General features: G+C 35.5%; 1 long non-coding RNA gene across 1 annotated transcript in view; it reads right to left on the reverse strand.

Moving 5' to 3' along the window:
- LOC123870101 overlaps positions 1 to 18,450 on the reverse strand; it is a 303,294-nt gene that overhangs the window by 192,494 nt on the left and 92,350 nt on the right. The gene's annotated exons all lie outside the window — the stretch shown is intronic.

Below are 18,450 nucleotides of genomic sequence, written 5' to 3' on the forward strand. Positions count from 1 at the left end.
AACTTAACAATTTACCATCCTGCATCACTCCTAAGAAGATAGGTCTTTTCTTAGATTTCGGACTTCAATACACATTCTATTTTTTTTTTACAGGTTGGAACGTGCCGGTTAAGATTGGCAGTCGACTTGTTGGAATGTCTGAAGATACTTGCTCCGTATGCCGAGCACGTCATTTCCCCCACACCCGAAATCAACCCGTGCGACACTTCAAAGTTGCTCTAATTCTAAATAACACCAGCTAATTGAGTCCTTTAAATAATTATATTGTTATAAGAAACGTGACCCAAGTAACTAAATAAATATAGCTTTTTCTTATGAATTTCAAAGACCTTATGAACAAAACGAAATTCACAGCTTAACACAGGTATATTACTAACAGCTAGGTCTTTTGTTTTCCCTTGGCAGGAACTAAGATTTTTGCCATGGTAAAACAAAGTTTACGGAAGTCTATCCCAGTAACTAAGGCTTTGTACATCCTTATGCATTTCATCAAATCATAACGCATAAAAATAATTATACAGATTTGATTGACAAACTGATCGATTGATTGATTTTTCGCATATTATAATTTGTAAGTAATATTAGGTATATGATCAATAATAATAATTTACTTTTACTTATTAAAAACCTTAATTATATTTCCTTACTTTTCCATAGATGCTAATTTTTTTTTTTATAAATAAATCATTCATAAGTAAGTACCTTTATTTCACAACGATAAAACTAGTAAGTTGTAAAATATATTTCCAATAGCTATAAAATCTAAATATTTCAATAAAACTTGCAGTTTTTCATAAAAGTTACAAATAACTCCACGACTTCGTAACATCTAAATTTTTAAGTTTTTTACGTAAAACAAAAAACACAGTACATATTTTTAAACCTCCCAACGTATGCATATGACACGCATTCAACCTCTAGGCTTATTATGTTTTATGCAAACACATTCAGCATAATATTATGTTGCTGATATAAATATTTTATGGGAAAAAACTTTTGAATTATGCAGGATGTTTCGCCGAATGAATAAATCTGACGCATTCTCTATAATTATGCAACGGAACGATACGATCGAATATATCGCCTGATCGGACGATCGTACCATGCATCGCTTGATCGTTTCAGATCATTGATATGAATACCAAAGATACGCTTTGCTCTAAAACCTAACTCTTGTGTGTTTAGTCACACTAATATTATAAAGGAGAAAGTTTGTATGTGTGTGTGTGTATGTTTGTTACTCCTTCACGCAAAAACTACTGAACGGATTGGACTGAAATTTAGAATGGAGATAGATTATACCCTGGATTAGCACATAGGTTACTTTTTATTCCGGAAAATCAAAGAAATCCCATGGGAATTTTAAAAAAACCTACATCCATCATCAGGCATCAGCTAGTAACAAATAAGTCCCTATTTTGAACCAAATTACAAGCAGATACAAGTTTTAAGCAATTAATTAATATACTTTGCTTTAAAGGTGAAAGAAAATTTTATGAAGAAATCGGCATGTCCGAAAGTTCTCCATAATATTATGAAGTCAGCTGATTCGCTCTTGGACAGCGAGGTGAACTATGGGCTAAAAGCTTTTAATTCTGTTCTCAGTAGTGAGCCAGCGAAGAGTTGATCATGATGACGGTGAACATTTAATAAAAAGCTTTACATTGGAAAAGTTTTTTTTTAAATTTAATCTATTTGCAGATGAAATAGTTTCTAAGCGGGCTAGTTAGTTTTCACGCAAAAAGTTAGACACAGCTTATTATGCCTACATCAATGTTCCCGATACGAGATCCGATTGCAACAAGCGCGACCAATTTTATTCACGAAACATTTAGCCCCAGATAAGATCTCAAAGCCTCAGAGAGCGCTCCATAATGGTCTAAGCTGATTTTGAAACAATAAAATGCAAAGCCTCCAGATCAAGGATATTTAAATGTTACATTAGTGATAGATAAGTCATTGCGACAAAAGTCATTAAGCCAAAAGACAAAAAAAATACAATTGGCTACATTTCCCTATACTTACCTAGTTAGTTACTGTTACAATACTTCTAGTTTTTTTATACATAGAATGCTATAGGGAGATGAATTCATAATTTAGGCGGACTCAGTTGGAAATTTGGAATCGAAAACTAAATCAGCAAAATTTAAATATCGTCAACAGTTAAGAGGAGAAAAGATGGGCCTGGGTTCAAATCTTACTGATCTGAATATTGTGATTCGTACACCTAAAAAGTTTGGCATAGTTGTCTCACGCGAGTGATACTTGCTTAACTTTTTTTAAATTAGCTACTCTATCCTTCTTTAATCTCCTTGCCCTAGAATCTACAATCAGTGCGATTGTTAGTGTGAATCAGATAAGTGGAATAGATACTGCAGGCGACGCAATGACCTCTAATTAATACTAGTACGCTGGACTTGCGATTGCCGACCTGTTTTTAAAGCAAGTAGATTTGAATTTCGCTATTTTGGCGCATATAGTAGCAGTGAGCGTCATGTCAGCGTATTCAAAACTAAATTTTATGAATGAGATGCTTGTCACCATAGTGTCAACATGAAGACCATTTGAAACAAAGTGTCAATTTTATTTCCTGGTACGCTCGGTGTGGCATTTCGAAAAGGCGAAAAAATAATTGTCATATTGTATGGCGTATCTTTTCCAGCGTTCTTATATAGGTCCATTTCAATGAAGCGACGGGACTGCGTACACGTTTTTATTTAAAAATTATGCAGTTGTGAACCGTTTACGGGCGAATTTACTGTACTGAACCTAATTTGGTGTTCAGATATATTTATGGGGCTCTAAAAATTTACTAGGTACGTTTTATGTGGGTTTATAGGGGCTTCTATTGCAGTCATTCGTTATTGCGATTTTTATTTAATTTTTTTACTTTTGCAGGAATTTGTGGTTAAGAAAAAAAAATAGTAAGTTCGTGCTCACGTTCAAAGAGGCTGACAGAACGTAGGTAAGCGTAGGCGTTAATACCTAGGGTAAAGGAACTAACTTCTTTGCAAGCTAATTTGTACCTTTATTTTGTAATACTTTTTAATCAAAATCCATCCATTTCAGAACGGCCAGGCGATAACGATTTTCGCCGAAGCGAAAGATGAAGGATCATCAGCTAAGTTAAGAAAAATCTTGATCGCCGCGTCAAAAAATCCGAGCGGAGTTCCAATTATTATTATTAAAATCACCTCGATAAAATCGAGTTAATGAAGAACGGTACTCGAGATCTCGATCGCGAACCGTTCTCGGAACACAGAGTAATGAAAAAAATAGACGGAGATCCTGCTAACAAACTTAATCATAAATAAAACTAATTATTGTGATTTCAGCAAAGGCACAGGGTAACATCGACAAAATAGTACCGTGAATCCATGAAAAGCATCCGTGAAAACCATCCGTAGTTATAACAAAGTTGTGAAAGGTATGTTGCTAAAACAGACCCATGACGCTAACATATTTCAACGAAGCATTATGGCACTAATTTAATCGCTGAGTAGTGGTATGTAGTTTTAATTACTTAATATGGTAGGTATTAGAAAACCTCTGATCAAATTTGATCTTACAAAAAAAATTCAAACCAAGGGATTTTTAGTGCAGTAATTGGTCCTCAGATTCCTTTTTTGAAATCGCTTCACCGAACGTATTTATTTTTCAGCGTACCGTCTCCTACATCTATCTTTTGCGTTTAGTCTGTGCTTCGAAATTGATTTTGTTCCTTTGATGCGGGTAGATTGAACACACTGATATAATTTGCGGAAGCGATTCGCTTTTCATTCGTGATTCTACTATTCTATTGTCGGACTTTGATTCTTTTCAATGTCTACGTTTCAATCGAGTACAGCTTGTAAGCGCATTTCGATTTGTGATTGAGGGATTAATAGTTATCTTTTTATCTAGAAAAGAGTACCATTCGGTCTGATAACGTCTATTTTTGTACCTAAGCGGCTTTAAGCTTCGTGCTTGATTTTGATTTTTAGATAACTTACAAAGATTTGGTAATATATAAATGCAATATTATTTAAAGGTATAAATCATCTATTACTCCAACAACTGGCCACAAGCTAACTTTACCAAAAGATCCAAGAGCAAGAGAATGTACTGTAATAAATTTATTACACCTTGATCTTTTAAAAGCTGTAACTCCAGTAACTTTATCTCCACGCTTCTCCTCTCCTTACCCCTAAAAAGGGCAATTACATAACCCTTCAATGATAAATGTAATAATGCGTTATATTGATTTTCGGGTCACATTTATCCCATGCCCCTGACAGTTGGTATGTCAATAATAATTGTAGGAACAGGACACCGTTGAATAAAATGATTAACCTCCGCGGGGGATGTCAAGACTTTGTTACAATAAATTATTTTATACAGGCGGTTAAAATATTTAAACACTTAATAAATTATTTAAGATGAATTTTCATAACTTAATAATAATTGATGCGCAATATTTTCTAAAGAACTTCTTAAAGCGCAAGTTGAGAAGATCTTTTTCGAAATACTCCGAATTTGAAATTGCCACCAAACACAACAGCTATTTTAGGCCCCCATCTTTTTTTGAGATGTTTTACAAAAATATCAAGCAGTTCTACGGACCGACCGACCGACCTACAAGCCACAGGTTAACAGGTTGCGCGCGTAAATTAATCGTCCAATTTTCCATAACCTAATTGTTTTTATATTACTAGTTGAATTTTCAGTAATAATGATAATTTATATAAATACAAAAACCGATTCTGATATTTTTACATTAAAATGTTACATTTATTTTAATATTCTTGTACTGTAGATACGTGTCAAAAAATATTCCATGTTACTGAATGTTTTGTTTCGAAAAACGACATTCAATTTTCCGTCTCCAATTTTAATACGACTCGACAATTTACTAACGCAATTTTATGAATACAAAAGCAAATAATCCAAACAAAGAGCGGCCTGTATTATTTGATATGAATGTCAACATCGAATTTGGATGTATCGCGAGGGCATTGGAGACGAATATGACATAAATTTAATGTCATTGTCAACCCTTGTTGGTTGAACGGAATGAAATAAATACCATATGTACGCCGGTTCATGTTACGTAGGTTGCCGCTAATTCCCTGGAAATGTTGCATCTCACAAGCGCAAGCGGGCAATGTATTTTAACACAGTTACTGTGTATTCCAATTGAGAAAAATATCGGAAAATTACTCTCAAAATTCAAATAATTTATTCTAATTGGGTACCATTGTACACTTTCTGATAGTCTTGTGTAATTTGTAAGATAATAATTCAGTGCAATCTCTCTGTCTATTAAGACTCTTTTTCTAACAAAATCCCAAAAACAGTCCCATGGAACTTTTAAAAATCAATCTGCCTACTAAGTAAATGCAATAAAAAAACACTGCCACATTTTACGCAACTTATTTTGTCATTCGCAAATAAATCAAACCTATGTTGGTTACATCCAGTTGAACTAAAATCGTGAATAAATTATAAATCTGGCAAGAAACAAAATCTCACAACAGAAATAAACGAAAAAAGTCTGAAAATTGATAATTTGTAATTATACCAACCAAATAAAAAATATTTCACAAAATATTGAAGCAAAATACTACACGTATCCTTTCAAGGTACACACATCGATTTTTTTTAATCACCGCATCAGCTTATGACCTGCATAACACAGAGGGAAGAGTATTCGAATGGCCACCCGGCGGTTCGCCTTTGAATCGGCATGACAGTTCATTGTGGCAATAATCATAGCGTATTGTTCATTTTGTGTCGTTCACAAACTGCATATTTAAGCAAGTGCTGGATATTTGGTGCCAATTGCTATTTTGTCAGGCTTTTCTATCCATCTAAAATATATTTTATTTGGAATTTCAGTGTTGGTAAAATATATACCTCAAGCTATTATAATATTGTGAGCGTTTGTAATTTTTCTAGCTTAACATTAGTTCCTAGGCACGCACCTCCTTTTCGGAGTTATGTTCGTTTTAATAAAAACCGGCCAAGTGCGAGTCAGACTCGCGCAATGAGGGTTCAGTACTCGGGTATTTTTTCCGACAATTTGCACGATAAATCAAAAACTATTACGCATAAAAAATAAAAATAAATCTATTTTAGAATATACAGGTAAAGTTCTTTCATATGATATCCCACTTGATATACTTAGTTATCTTACTTTGAAAATTGAAACACGTTTTAATTTTTTTCTGTGATGTAACCACAAATTCACGGTTTTCGGATTTATTACTTTAGATAAGACCTACCTACCTACTAAATTTCAAGATCCTAGGTCAACGGGAAGTACCCTATACGTTTTCTCGAAGACACAACGGACGGACGGACAGACGGACGGACAGACGGGCGGACGAACGGACAGACAGACAACAAAGTGATCCTATAAGGGTTCTGTTTTTCCTTTTGAGGTACGGGAAATCTAATATCACTCGTTTTAAAGGTGAAAGAAAACATAGTGAGAAAACCTGCCTATTATATTAAAGAGTTGTTCATTATTTTCTCAAAAATATTATGTAAAGTCTGCCAATCTGTTCTGGTTCTCCCACGGATAAAATATTATGATGTCGTTATGTAACACCTGTGTATTTGCAGGTTTATAGGTAGCAAAGCTTTGTCATCGGCTTAGTGGCATTGATTTTGATAAACGAGGAGCCGATAGATTCATCTTAATCATGCCCGAGTCACTGACTTACGTGTAAGTTATTTTTAAATTCCGTCCACCTTTTCGTTCAAGCGCCTACTGCATAGGCTTGTAGATACAGGTTATCATTTTGTTTGCATTATTGTAACAGTTTACACAAAACAATAAACAAGACAACAGGATCCTTGAAAGAAGTAAAGGGCAAACTAACATGCCTTTAACAGGGCTCTCTCCGTCACTCGCTTCATACAATCGTAGTTCCAATTTCATTTGAATATTAAGCAACCAAAGTCCATGAAATTTTGCAGACATATTCTAGAAACTAATATCTGTCTGTGGTGTTTTAGATTTTTCTAAAAATATGTAGTTTTAAAATTACAGGTGCTCAAAGATTTGTATGTAAATTTCTAAGACCGCGTAACTTTGAAACCGAATATTTTAACAGAAATCTGGAAAACCACAGACATAGATATTAGTTTGTAGAATATGTCAGCAAAATTTCATGGACTTTGGTTGCTTAGTAGTCAAATGAAATTGGAACTACGATTGTATGAAACGAGTAACGGAGAGAGCCCTCTTAAAAGAGATTTTGACGAATTTCGTAAAAGAGATAGGAAGTTATTGCATTCTAGGAACGGACATAGGTGCTTTCTGCCCCGGATAATTTAAAGAGTTGCCACGAGTTTTTAAAAACTTAACTCAACGTGGATGAAGTCGCGGGAATCAACTAGTTTTTAATAAAAGTATAGTAAACAGCAACTAAATTGCTTTGGATGGCTGAAAAAACTTCCCGGTCCATAATATTATTGGGTTTGGCAGAAAACGGAGGCTCACCCCTGTAAGCCTCTTTGCCTCCGCACCCGAGGATCTCAACTGTAACCAAATAAAGTTTTATTAAAGAAAAAGTTACTCGCTTTTATCTCAAATAACCTACGAATAACACAAGATTTTATTTCTTTCTGCTCTATTGGAATTGGAAACTAATAGAGACAACCTTGGAACTTCGAAATTGGGTATTTTCTTTCGTTACTTTTGTTTTTTTTTTAGGAGGAAATTTAAATTTTTTCGGAATAATTAAAATAAAAGGATAGATTCTTTGTTTATGTTTCATACTTCGCAAATCAGGGTTGGGATATTCAAATTTTAATCAAATTAACTTGCATTTCATACATGGGTAAGTATAATGTAGTAGTTTTTTATACGAAACAGAAAATAATAATATGTAAGTATGTAGAATTTATTATATGTAACTACTGTATTTCATAAACCAGCATGTATTTATTTTAGATTTTATTCCTGTAGTATGGTATATACTTGTATATACTGTCTTGTTATAATGACATGCCTAGATTTGAATATTCTTATCTAAATCTCTACATTTTTAAACAACTAAAGACGCTATGCTTCAGAGTCATTTAAAATTTAAATTTTTCCCTTTTATTACACTACACTTTTTCCTTAAACAAACATAATTTTACAGTCTAATAACAACAGTATTATCTTAAAACATCTAGCCTATATAATTTTATTCACACGTCATAATACTTTACCTTATCTTATACATCTGTGCGACGCGTCAGAGCCTTTACGGACAGAACACGTTGAAATGATCCAGGAGCAAGTAGTCAGTTTTAAAGCGATGCTTTAGAAAAATTAAGTTTGCATTTGAAGGCAATTTTCCTAGCTGTCCGAGATGCAAACTAAAATTGAAAATTTGTGATGAGTTCTTGATTTTTTGTAAGTGAAACTGTCATGTTTGATGTCACGTAAAAAGGCATGTGGATGAAAGTAATAGGAATGTTTCTGCACAGGCATATAGTAATTATATTATGCTTACAGCATCTCGCGAAATGAAAACACTGACGAGCCAATGCGTGACAGAATAAACACTCTCGCTTTCGCCCCTTATTTTGTACTACTAAATCTCTGCACCCAATAAGTCACATTTTTACATCACACCACTGTACTGTGAGTCGTATTAATTGCTTGCCATTGTAATGACATATAAACAATGATATTTAAAAATGTGCAGCAGATGAAAACAAGTGCAAAGTCAACTTCCTAACTCACCATAGACCAGCTAGCAGGTATAATTTACCATAGTACTCATTAAGGGTAAAGATATTGAAGTTTTTAAGTAGTCAGCACTTCTTCGAAAAGGCCATCAGCTCTTAGAACTTTGCGGATGGAACACATTGTATCAAACTGATACATGGATGAGATAACATCTCGGAGTTAAAAACAGAACAAGTAGGAAACGTGCGATGCGGCAATATGCCTTTTTGCATATTGTATTGTATGTTAGTAAACGCCGACGGCTTTGTCTGAATTCTTACTCGTATGTATAAACTTGTGTACTGAGTTGTACCTATGTAATAAAATTAAACATTTAAGCCGAGATTACACTAATTTAATAACAAAAATTCTTTAGACTTCGTGATTAAATTAGTTTCAGCTCCACTTAAATTTATTGATTTCTTTCGAACAACTCAGTGATATTACGATAGTATTCTAGACTTGACAAATAGTTAGCCTATTAGACAAACCTAATTAGGTACATTATTAGCTCTTGCCCCTGACTTCTTCCCCGTCGATCTAAGTTTTAAAAAACCTTGATTAAATATGATATAATATAATACCTAATCCAGAATGAAACCTTCAGCCTAGGTCTTTTACTATATTCATGCCAAAAAAATCACTTCGATCTGTTGCTTCGTTGTGGCGTGATTTATGGACAGATCAACAAACAAACACACTTTAGTAATGGGTAGTAATACAGTTGTATTCCTACAATAAGACTGTACAATTCCAGGAAATTGTTACAATTGCAGAGAAAAATGGAGTAATGGATTAACAGTGAACGGTCCACAGTCGTTAAACAGAATGTGCCCGTAAAGTTAGCAGTCTATGTGCGCAAGCGCAATGCATTTGACGTTCAAATGCCGGTGTGGTCGCCCGGTACCGTATCCGCCTCACGACGCAATAACGAGTAGAGATGGGCAACGGTTCACTGAAAATGAAAGAAAGATTTATAGATATAGATCTTTTGGTTCATTTCCAGTCTCCGTTTCTACAAATACAAGGTGGGCATAAGCGGCACATTATTGGAAGCACAAAGCAGCGATGAATGTAAATACAAATACAATTATTACAAACTATGATGCACAGTGAAGCAAAATCGCAATGCGTGTAACCGCGCAGTGGAATTAAGCACCTATGCGCAGCTGCGTGAAACGTTTGCAACACGAACAACATTTTTTTTTTAAATTACTATAGGTACATGCTTGACCATAATCACACTTGATGGAAAGTGATAACGTGGCCTAAGATAGGACGAACGTTTTTGCGAAGCGTTAAGTGAGCGCGCATTTATTGACAATGCGACTTGTTTCGCGATTTGGAGTTTAGTCTTAAGCCCAGTTAGTTCTGTAGTGAATGACTTGAAAACTTTCAACCTACCAATATATCGAGCACCAAATAGCCAGCTTTATAATAGACTTACTTCATACTAGGCAGTTTACAAATCCCAGTTGCTTAACTTAATCCAAGCGACCTTCATTAAAGCAGTAGAAAGCATGAACTTATACATAATAAGTATATCTTGTTAGGTATTTCTTTGTGACTGATAAATACGATAACCTGCTGAGCCGGAGTAGGTTTTGCAGGCGCGTGAATGATAGAAAGATTTAGTAACAAATGAGTTAGTTCATTTATATCCTTATTTTGTGAACCACTCAAATCTAATAACAAGCTTTAGAGAATCACAGATTTCTTGGTAAATTGTAATCTCCGGCAAGATAAAATATTTTTAGCCACGTAACTAGTCTAAATTCTTGTGAGGGCTAAATTTATTGACATATTTTTGCGTAAACTATTGTCATTTTGCATTCAGACTGGTCATTGGAGGCTCATAAAATTAGTTGTATTTTCACTGGACTTTATAAACAAGTTTCTATTACCGACCTATTTTGTTTTTAGGGGTTCCGTAACTGAAGGGTGCCTACTAAGCCTCCGCTGTCCGTCCATCCGTCCGTCCGTCTGCCTGTCCGCGGGCTATATCTCGTGAACTTAATAGGTAGAAGGATGAAATTTTCACAGAATGTGTATTTGTTTCTATTGCAGCTATAACAAAAAATAGTAAAAATTTCAAAATGAAAGTGTTATTTCTTGTATGACGGTATGTACTATGGAACTCTTCATCTGTGACTCCGACTCGCACTTGACCGATGTTTTATAATATAGATATGCTTCATGAGGACAGGATACGTTTAGCCTCAGGAATATAGGAAAAGGTCCTATGATGTTTTATAAAAAGCCACGCAATGGAGTGGGAAATATCCATTATCCATTTTTAGACTTAACAAAACTATGACTGATGAATGTAATTTAATTAAAAAATGTACATAAAAACGGCATTACAAAAGCACAGACCAAAATGTACCAATTTTATTTCTTCTCCAACAAGTGTAAATTAAAAATTTATAACACCCCCGACAAGTGAAGGTTACAGTAACTAGAAAAGAGCTGATAACTTCCAAACGGCTGAATCAATTTTCTTGGATTATAGCTAAAAATACTCTCGATTAAGCCACCTTTTAAACAAAACAAACTCAATTGAAATCGGTTCATTCGTTTAGGAGCTACGATGCCACAGACAGATACACAGATACAGACGTCAAACTTATAACACCCCTCTCTTTTTCTGTCGGGGGTTAAAAAAACAAGCCACGAATCAAAAAACTCTCAAGAAAGTCCGCGACTTCGTCCGCGTGGATTTAGATTTTTAAAGATCCCGTGGGAACTGTTTGATTTTACGGGATAAAAAGTTGCCAATGTCAATTACAGGGACGCAAGCTATCTCGGTACCAAATTTCATACAAATCGGTCAAGCGGATGAGTTTTTAGGAATCCCGCGGGAACTGTTTGTTTTTCCGGGATAAAAAGTAGCCTATGTCCTTCCCCGGAATGTATCCTAAGTCTGCACAAAATTTCGTTAAAATTGGTTCAGCGGTTGAGCCGTGAATGCGTAGCAGACAGACAGACAGACACACTTTCGCATTTATAATATTAGTATGGATTTAAATTAACTCCATTAATTTCTTACCATAGGTACAAGACTCTAGCATAATAGTTACTACTCAATCGTCTATGAGAAAACGAGGAATTCGCGCGATCCGAAACATTAGGTGTTCCATGTAAAAACTGCCTCGTTTGGAACGTTTTGCCTCCATCACGACATCCTGTCCCATAAAACATTCGCTTACATAATGAACAGTAATTTATTCAGACGGAAAGTATTTATCTTCGAGTAAAGGAATACTAGAAACGGACCACACACTAACTCGAGCCCTAGTTAGATCAAAATGTTAGGTCTCTATTACTTTGATACCGATATAAAATATGTTTTTATAGAAGCAGGCGTTATTTTGCGGAAGTGTATGATTTACAAGGAACCAAAAGCTTAATCACACTAATATTATAAAGGTTTGTATGTGTGTGTGTGTGTGTGTGTATGTTTGTTACTCCTTCACGCAAAAACTACTGGACGGATTGGGCTGAAATTTAGAATGGAGATAGATTATACCCTGAATTAGCACATAAGCTACTTTTTATCCCGAAAAATCAAAGAGTACCCACGGGAATTTTAAAAACCTACATCCACGCGAACGAAGTCGCGGGTATCAGCTAGTTTGATATAATCCGCCAAACCAACGAAATATGTATGGTACGCAGCACCACACAAATTCCAACACCACTCGACGCAGACATTTTGCAAAGGCTTTGCAATTAGACATTGTAAGGTCTACATCTCCTGAGGATGCTCCGGTGTCGGGGCGAAACGCGCGTCGAGTGGTGTTGGAGTTTGTGTGGTGCTGCGTACCATACAGACTTAGTTGGTTTGGCGGATTATAGCAAATTAAGCTTTTGGTTCCTTGTCCTTAAGGACCCATTCAAGAAATCAAAAGAAACCTGTCTGTGAGTTCTTCATAATATTTTCAAAGTTGTTTGAAGTCTGTTAAAGCGCACTGGTCATGCAATTCTGACCATCTCTAAACATTTTCCATCATCAGTAAAAACCATTAGTACCTACCTACTTCCAATCGGGTTAGTCTGTACACAATGAATACCTAGGTTGTAAGTGGAGTGTTATTATCTTAAAGTTAAAGAAATATGCAAGTCTAGCCTTCAATAGCGAACTTTATTCTCAAGTTAGATCTTCATTATCTACGTCATCAATTAAAACCGTAACTTTACCTGTACCTACTAGGAACTCATGTCGCTAACATAACAATTGGCAACAGTTACGCTATCGAATCACCTGTTATTAATACACTGTAGTTTGCACTGTTTAAACTTTAAAGTGGTTCCCGGAATATGCAGACTACCTATTTGCATTTCATTACCTCGCTTCAGCCATCGTCGCTTTGTTTATATTGTTACAGATATGAACGTGCGTTTTTGGAATACGACTCTACGAAGGAATGACAATCATCATCATCATCATTGGATTACTACTTATCACGGGTTTCTTCTCAGAATGACTAGGGTTTTGCCATAGTCTACCACGCCTGGCCAAGTGCGGATTAGCCGACTTCACACCCCTTTGACAATATTAAGGACAACTTTCAAGCTTGCAGATTTCGCGAAAAATGTTCAAGCTGATTTCTTGTTTAATTTAAGTTTTCAATGAAATTAAGTATAAAAGAAATAGAAAGATGTTTTATTCAAACAAACTTTTATAACTTCTTTGAATCGTCAAGTGAATCTACCTACCACTGCCAAGTGCCAGTCTAGACAAGACTAAATAACATAATTTTGCCAAAGCTCTAGCCTGTCATGATAAATTAGAATGAACGAACGCGAACTGCAAAAATATATTTTGAGTTATCGCCAAAAACGTGGAAGTTTTCAAAAACTAATTTTTCCAAAAATTTGACGTAGGACCAAATTAAGAACGAACTAAGAAACTAAGCCAGACATAGCATTATTTCTTAGGAACATTAGTGTTTTAAAATTCCCACGTTTTGTGGTAACTTGTAAAATATTTTTCAGCTTTTTCAAAGTCATAGTTAAAGGAAAACAGATGAGGCAGCAAGGTAGAGTAGATACAGATTTGCTTCAGACAGATTTTGCCTAAACACCTTAGGTACAGATAGATAGATAGATAAAAAGAAAGACTTTATTGCACACAAAAACACATGTAAAAGAACACAACACAAGTATTTTTTCTAAATATTTATTAAAAAATAAATAATATAGATGCTCCCGGCTGCACTTACGTGGTTGCGAGGTGAGTCCCTTGGAAAAAGAACCCCGAATGGGTTCGAAAGTCGAAACTAGTTGGGCTTACGTCGACTAACCACGCGAGTACAGCTGAAAGCGTCTATGTTTATAATAGAAATCACTCACGATAGTTTAAACGTTAAAATTAAAATACTTATTTCACAGCAAACTAAGTATATTTCCAAATTCAACAGCTAGGTAGGAAGGTACTTTGACTAGCGAGTGTTGATAATATTAAATTGAGATGTGTTGTGGAAATACAAATACAAACAGAACAGCTGCAGTTATTAATATTAGGAGTGCATATTTGCATTTCATTACCACCAGGAACTGATGTGTTTATAATGTTGTTTTAGTTTAGCTGTGTTTTCCGAGTGTTGTAGTGGCCATATTGCCCGGACTCGTATGAACAAGCAAACATCATAATCGTAATACCACAAGTCAAGAATGCAATGGTAGCGTAAGGCACAATTAAGGGTTATGAATTAACAGATAGTTATGATGTACTAGCCGATGCCCGCGACTTCGCCCGCGTGGATTTAGGTTTTTCAAAATTCCGTGGGAACTCTTTGATTTTCCGGGATAAAAAGTAGCCTAAGATGTGCTAATCCAGGATATTATCTATCTCCATTCTAAATTTCAGCCAAATCCGTTTAGTAGTTTTTGCGTGAAGGAGTAACAAACATATACACACACACACACACACACACACACATACAAACTTTCGCCTTTATAATATTAAGTGTGATTAGGTAATTATAAAGTCGCATGAAGTGAAATTTTAAGTTAAGTCTTTAAGTAATACTTAGAAGTTTCTCTGGATGAAAGTCACAGAGTTATATCCTATCTGGTATGTTAACAAAAAGATAAAGAGAAAAGAAAAAAGGAAAAAAAACTTTTATTCACAAAGTATACCGTGCCACACATAACTGTACCTCAGGTTATGCTACCCTAGTACCTCTACCACCTGAAAAATGAGCTAAAAAGATCCGGAACAATAGGTGGTTGTGTGGCACAACCCAAAAAAAAGTTCCAGCTCAGAAAGAAGTAGTATGTCTAAAGATCTAAAGCAAAAGGATCAAGATCACAGAATAAAATAGTGTTGAGACATAAACGTGAGATTTTGAAAAATCTGTTGCTCCCTTGGAACTCATTTCAAACTTTTTTATAAGTAATTAATTATACCTACCAGTAAAGATTTAAATTTAATAATAAGGAAGACGTAATAATCTTGTTTATCTGTTATACAATGAGATTATTCTTGTCATCAACTAATTATTTCCAATTATTCGCCTCGTACACGTAAACCTGTTACGAATATAACATGACGTTACATTACACCATTTCTAATTAACTTAGAAGAGTGTAGGCGTTAGTATCGATACGTAAACGTAAACGCGTATCGTACGTAGTAAACGTGATTCCGTGAAGACTTTATAGCCTAAGAGCGTGTGAAGTAAATATTCAAATAACTATTTAGTATTAAAAAAAACTGGAGGGAATCGATTAAATCTGAAGTCCTAAGGTCCTGAAATTGAGGTTCCATAGCTTTGGGAGATGGAGGCAGTAAGTGGACAGATGCAAGCAATGATAGTCTATGGTTAAAACATTGGCCTATGGTCATGAGACACCTCATTGATTAAAATCCATCACAGGCTGGCATGTATCGAGGATATAGGCTACATACATACGCAGTAGGTCCTAAGTTGTAGATCATAACATTTTTTTTCATTAAAAGTTAGTGCTTGGCTGCAATCTCACCTTGTGGTTAGTGATGACTAATGATGCAATCTTAGATAGAAGCGGGTTAACTTGGAAGGGGTATGGCAACTTTATTAACCCCATACTTACCCCTTATCGGTTTTTACATGGCATCGTACCAGAGTCCGGGACGCTGAATCACTTGGCGGCACGACTTTGCCTGTAGGGTAGCTGTAAGTAGCTGTAGTAACTAGCCACGGCCGTAGCCTCACACCTGACACTGTCTTTGCTGTCCATATTATCGGGTAAAAAAAATTGTCAGTTCCCAGTGTATCAGCCCGATAAACGAGTCAATGAATAAACAGGTCAAACAGAATGACGGCATAGAGTATTCCAATCGCAATGATCCGTCCATAGAAATTCCTTGCCGGCTTGTAACGGCGATATTGGATTTAGATTTGAGTTTATCGAAATCGCTTCGGCGGTGTCAAAGCGTTCGTCTGGTGATATCAAAAAATTATATCGGCAGTTTATCGCTATAGCCGGCTTCTGCGCGATTCCATTGTGCCACGATACTAATCGGTAAGTTTATTTTAATCCACTATTAAATATCTGATTTTAAACAATAAGATTTTTCTATTTGTCTAAAATGGTGACCTATTTTTGATAAATAGCAAATTTATAATTAGTCTATTTGACAAACTTTTATTCATTTAAAGGACGAGTACATTAAATAATTAGATACTTGTGGAGGCTAAATCAAGAGCTTTGAAAATTTTCGGTATTTCTAAAATTTGCATCTTTGATTTGGCATTCTTTACAATCGATTTCTTGGCCATTGAGTGTAGAAACTTCAAATTAAACTCTCTGGAGTACTCTAGATTGCTGTTTTATTTGAGGCTGAATTCGATTTCTGGTAGCAATTACGACAATTCTTGTCTTCTCTGGCTTATTAATTACCCTACTATTTCAAAGACTCGTCACCAAGCGGATTAGCTTTTGGGTACGAATCCACGTAGAAACACTGATAAGGGTTTAGTAAAACTGCCATTCCAGGTTAACCCGCTACTATCTTAAACTGCATGGCCACTACCTTCAGATGACCTGATTAGTCAACGGATATAAAAAAAACATACTAATACTAATTATATTATAAATGCGAAATGTGTCTGTCTGTCTGCTAGCTTTTCACGGCCCAACAGTCGAACCGATTTAACCGATGAAATTTGGTACAGTGATACCTTGAATTCCGGCAATTTTTATCCTGGGAAATTAAAGAGTCCCACGGGATTTTTCAAAAACTTGAATCCACAGATGAAGTCACGGGTATCGTCTAGTTAAAATTAAAAGTCGTAGCACAGTGGAAACACGCCACTACCAAGCTAGGGGTTGCAGAATACCATGGCACGGCAAACGTTATTTCACGCCTTGTATGTGACGCGTGCATATTTCATTGTAGTTCACTGGAGATGCACGCCGTGGGAAATCAACCGTGCAAGAGTGGATGCTCAGAGGGAATTAATGCATTAGATGCCTATGCCTTGTATGGAAATACCAGGGTATGCTTTATGATGCGCAAATCTTACTTATATTATATACGCGAAAGTTTGTATGGATGGATGGATGTATGGATGTTTGTTGCTCTTTCACGCAAAAACTGGTGGACGGATGTGGCTGAAATTTGGAATGGAGATAGACTATACTCTAAATTAACACATAGGCTACTTTTTATCGCGGAAAATTAATGAGTACCCACAAGATTTTTAAAAACCTATATTCACGGGAACAAAGTCGCGGGCATCAGTTATTTTACCTAAAATCCTTTTCATCGTCGTCGTGAACCGCCGATAGACGTACATTGCTGGACATAGATTCCTTAAAGGGCCTTTCACAGGTAGCAGTCTTGCATGGCCTGGATCCAGCGACTCCCTGCGACGTATTTGATGTCGTTACTCCACCTAGCGTTTTGGTCTGCCAAGGCTGCGTTTAGAGCGTTTTGAATCTTTTCTTGCTATTTCTATTTTGAATCTAAATTCTGTACTAGCACTTTCCCTACATTATTATTGATTTTTAATTCATTATATTTAGGACTACAATCTATATTAACTTGTTAGGTATTCTACTAGTTAAAACATGAAGTGATAATCATCTAAAATGCCCGACCGGTTTGACGTTCATGACCAAGATAATGAACTAAGAATCCTTTCTTGTGTAATTGTAGTTTTCGAATACAAAATGATTCGATATAATATTGATGTTCACTATAAAATTTCAATAAATGTATTATGGAAACTTTGATTAAGTTGAGGATCGTATACTTCAAACGAGCAATTTTTGAAATAGCGGATTGGTTTCTAGGAAACGGCTGTAACGGTTTGGATGAAATTTTGTATTTATAGCAGGTTTTAGGTGGCAGGTTATACCAATAATAAGTATCCAAATACACCAATCAAATTGAAAGATGCCAGCGAAAATCTGGGCTCAGGTACTGAAAATTTATGCTAGGATGTTGAGTGTAAAGTATAAAAATGTACGTGTACTTTCCACAATATTACATCGATGTTTGATGAAGTAACTGCAGTAATCAGCAAAATGTGTAGGTACACATCAAATGCAGCGCCTCATCTTTTGAGTACGGTAATAAACAGAACATTACCGCAGACTCATTACTCATCTGCCTATCATAGATTAGCACATCAGCGGCCGAGAGATTAATTGCCATGCAATTCCCTATGAGCTAGGAAGCTGGTAGCAGAAATTTTGAACTAACTGTTTTGTTTTTAATTTTGATTGAGTTGAAACTTTGCAAA

Source organism: Maniola jurtina, chromosome 12 (genome assembly GCF_905333055.1).
Source record: "Maniola jurtina chromosome 12, ilManJurt1.1, whole genome shotgun sequence".
In the NCBI taxonomy this organism is placed as follows: domain Eukaryota; kingdom Metazoa; phylum Arthropoda; class Insecta; order Lepidoptera; family Nymphalidae; genus Maniola; species Maniola jurtina.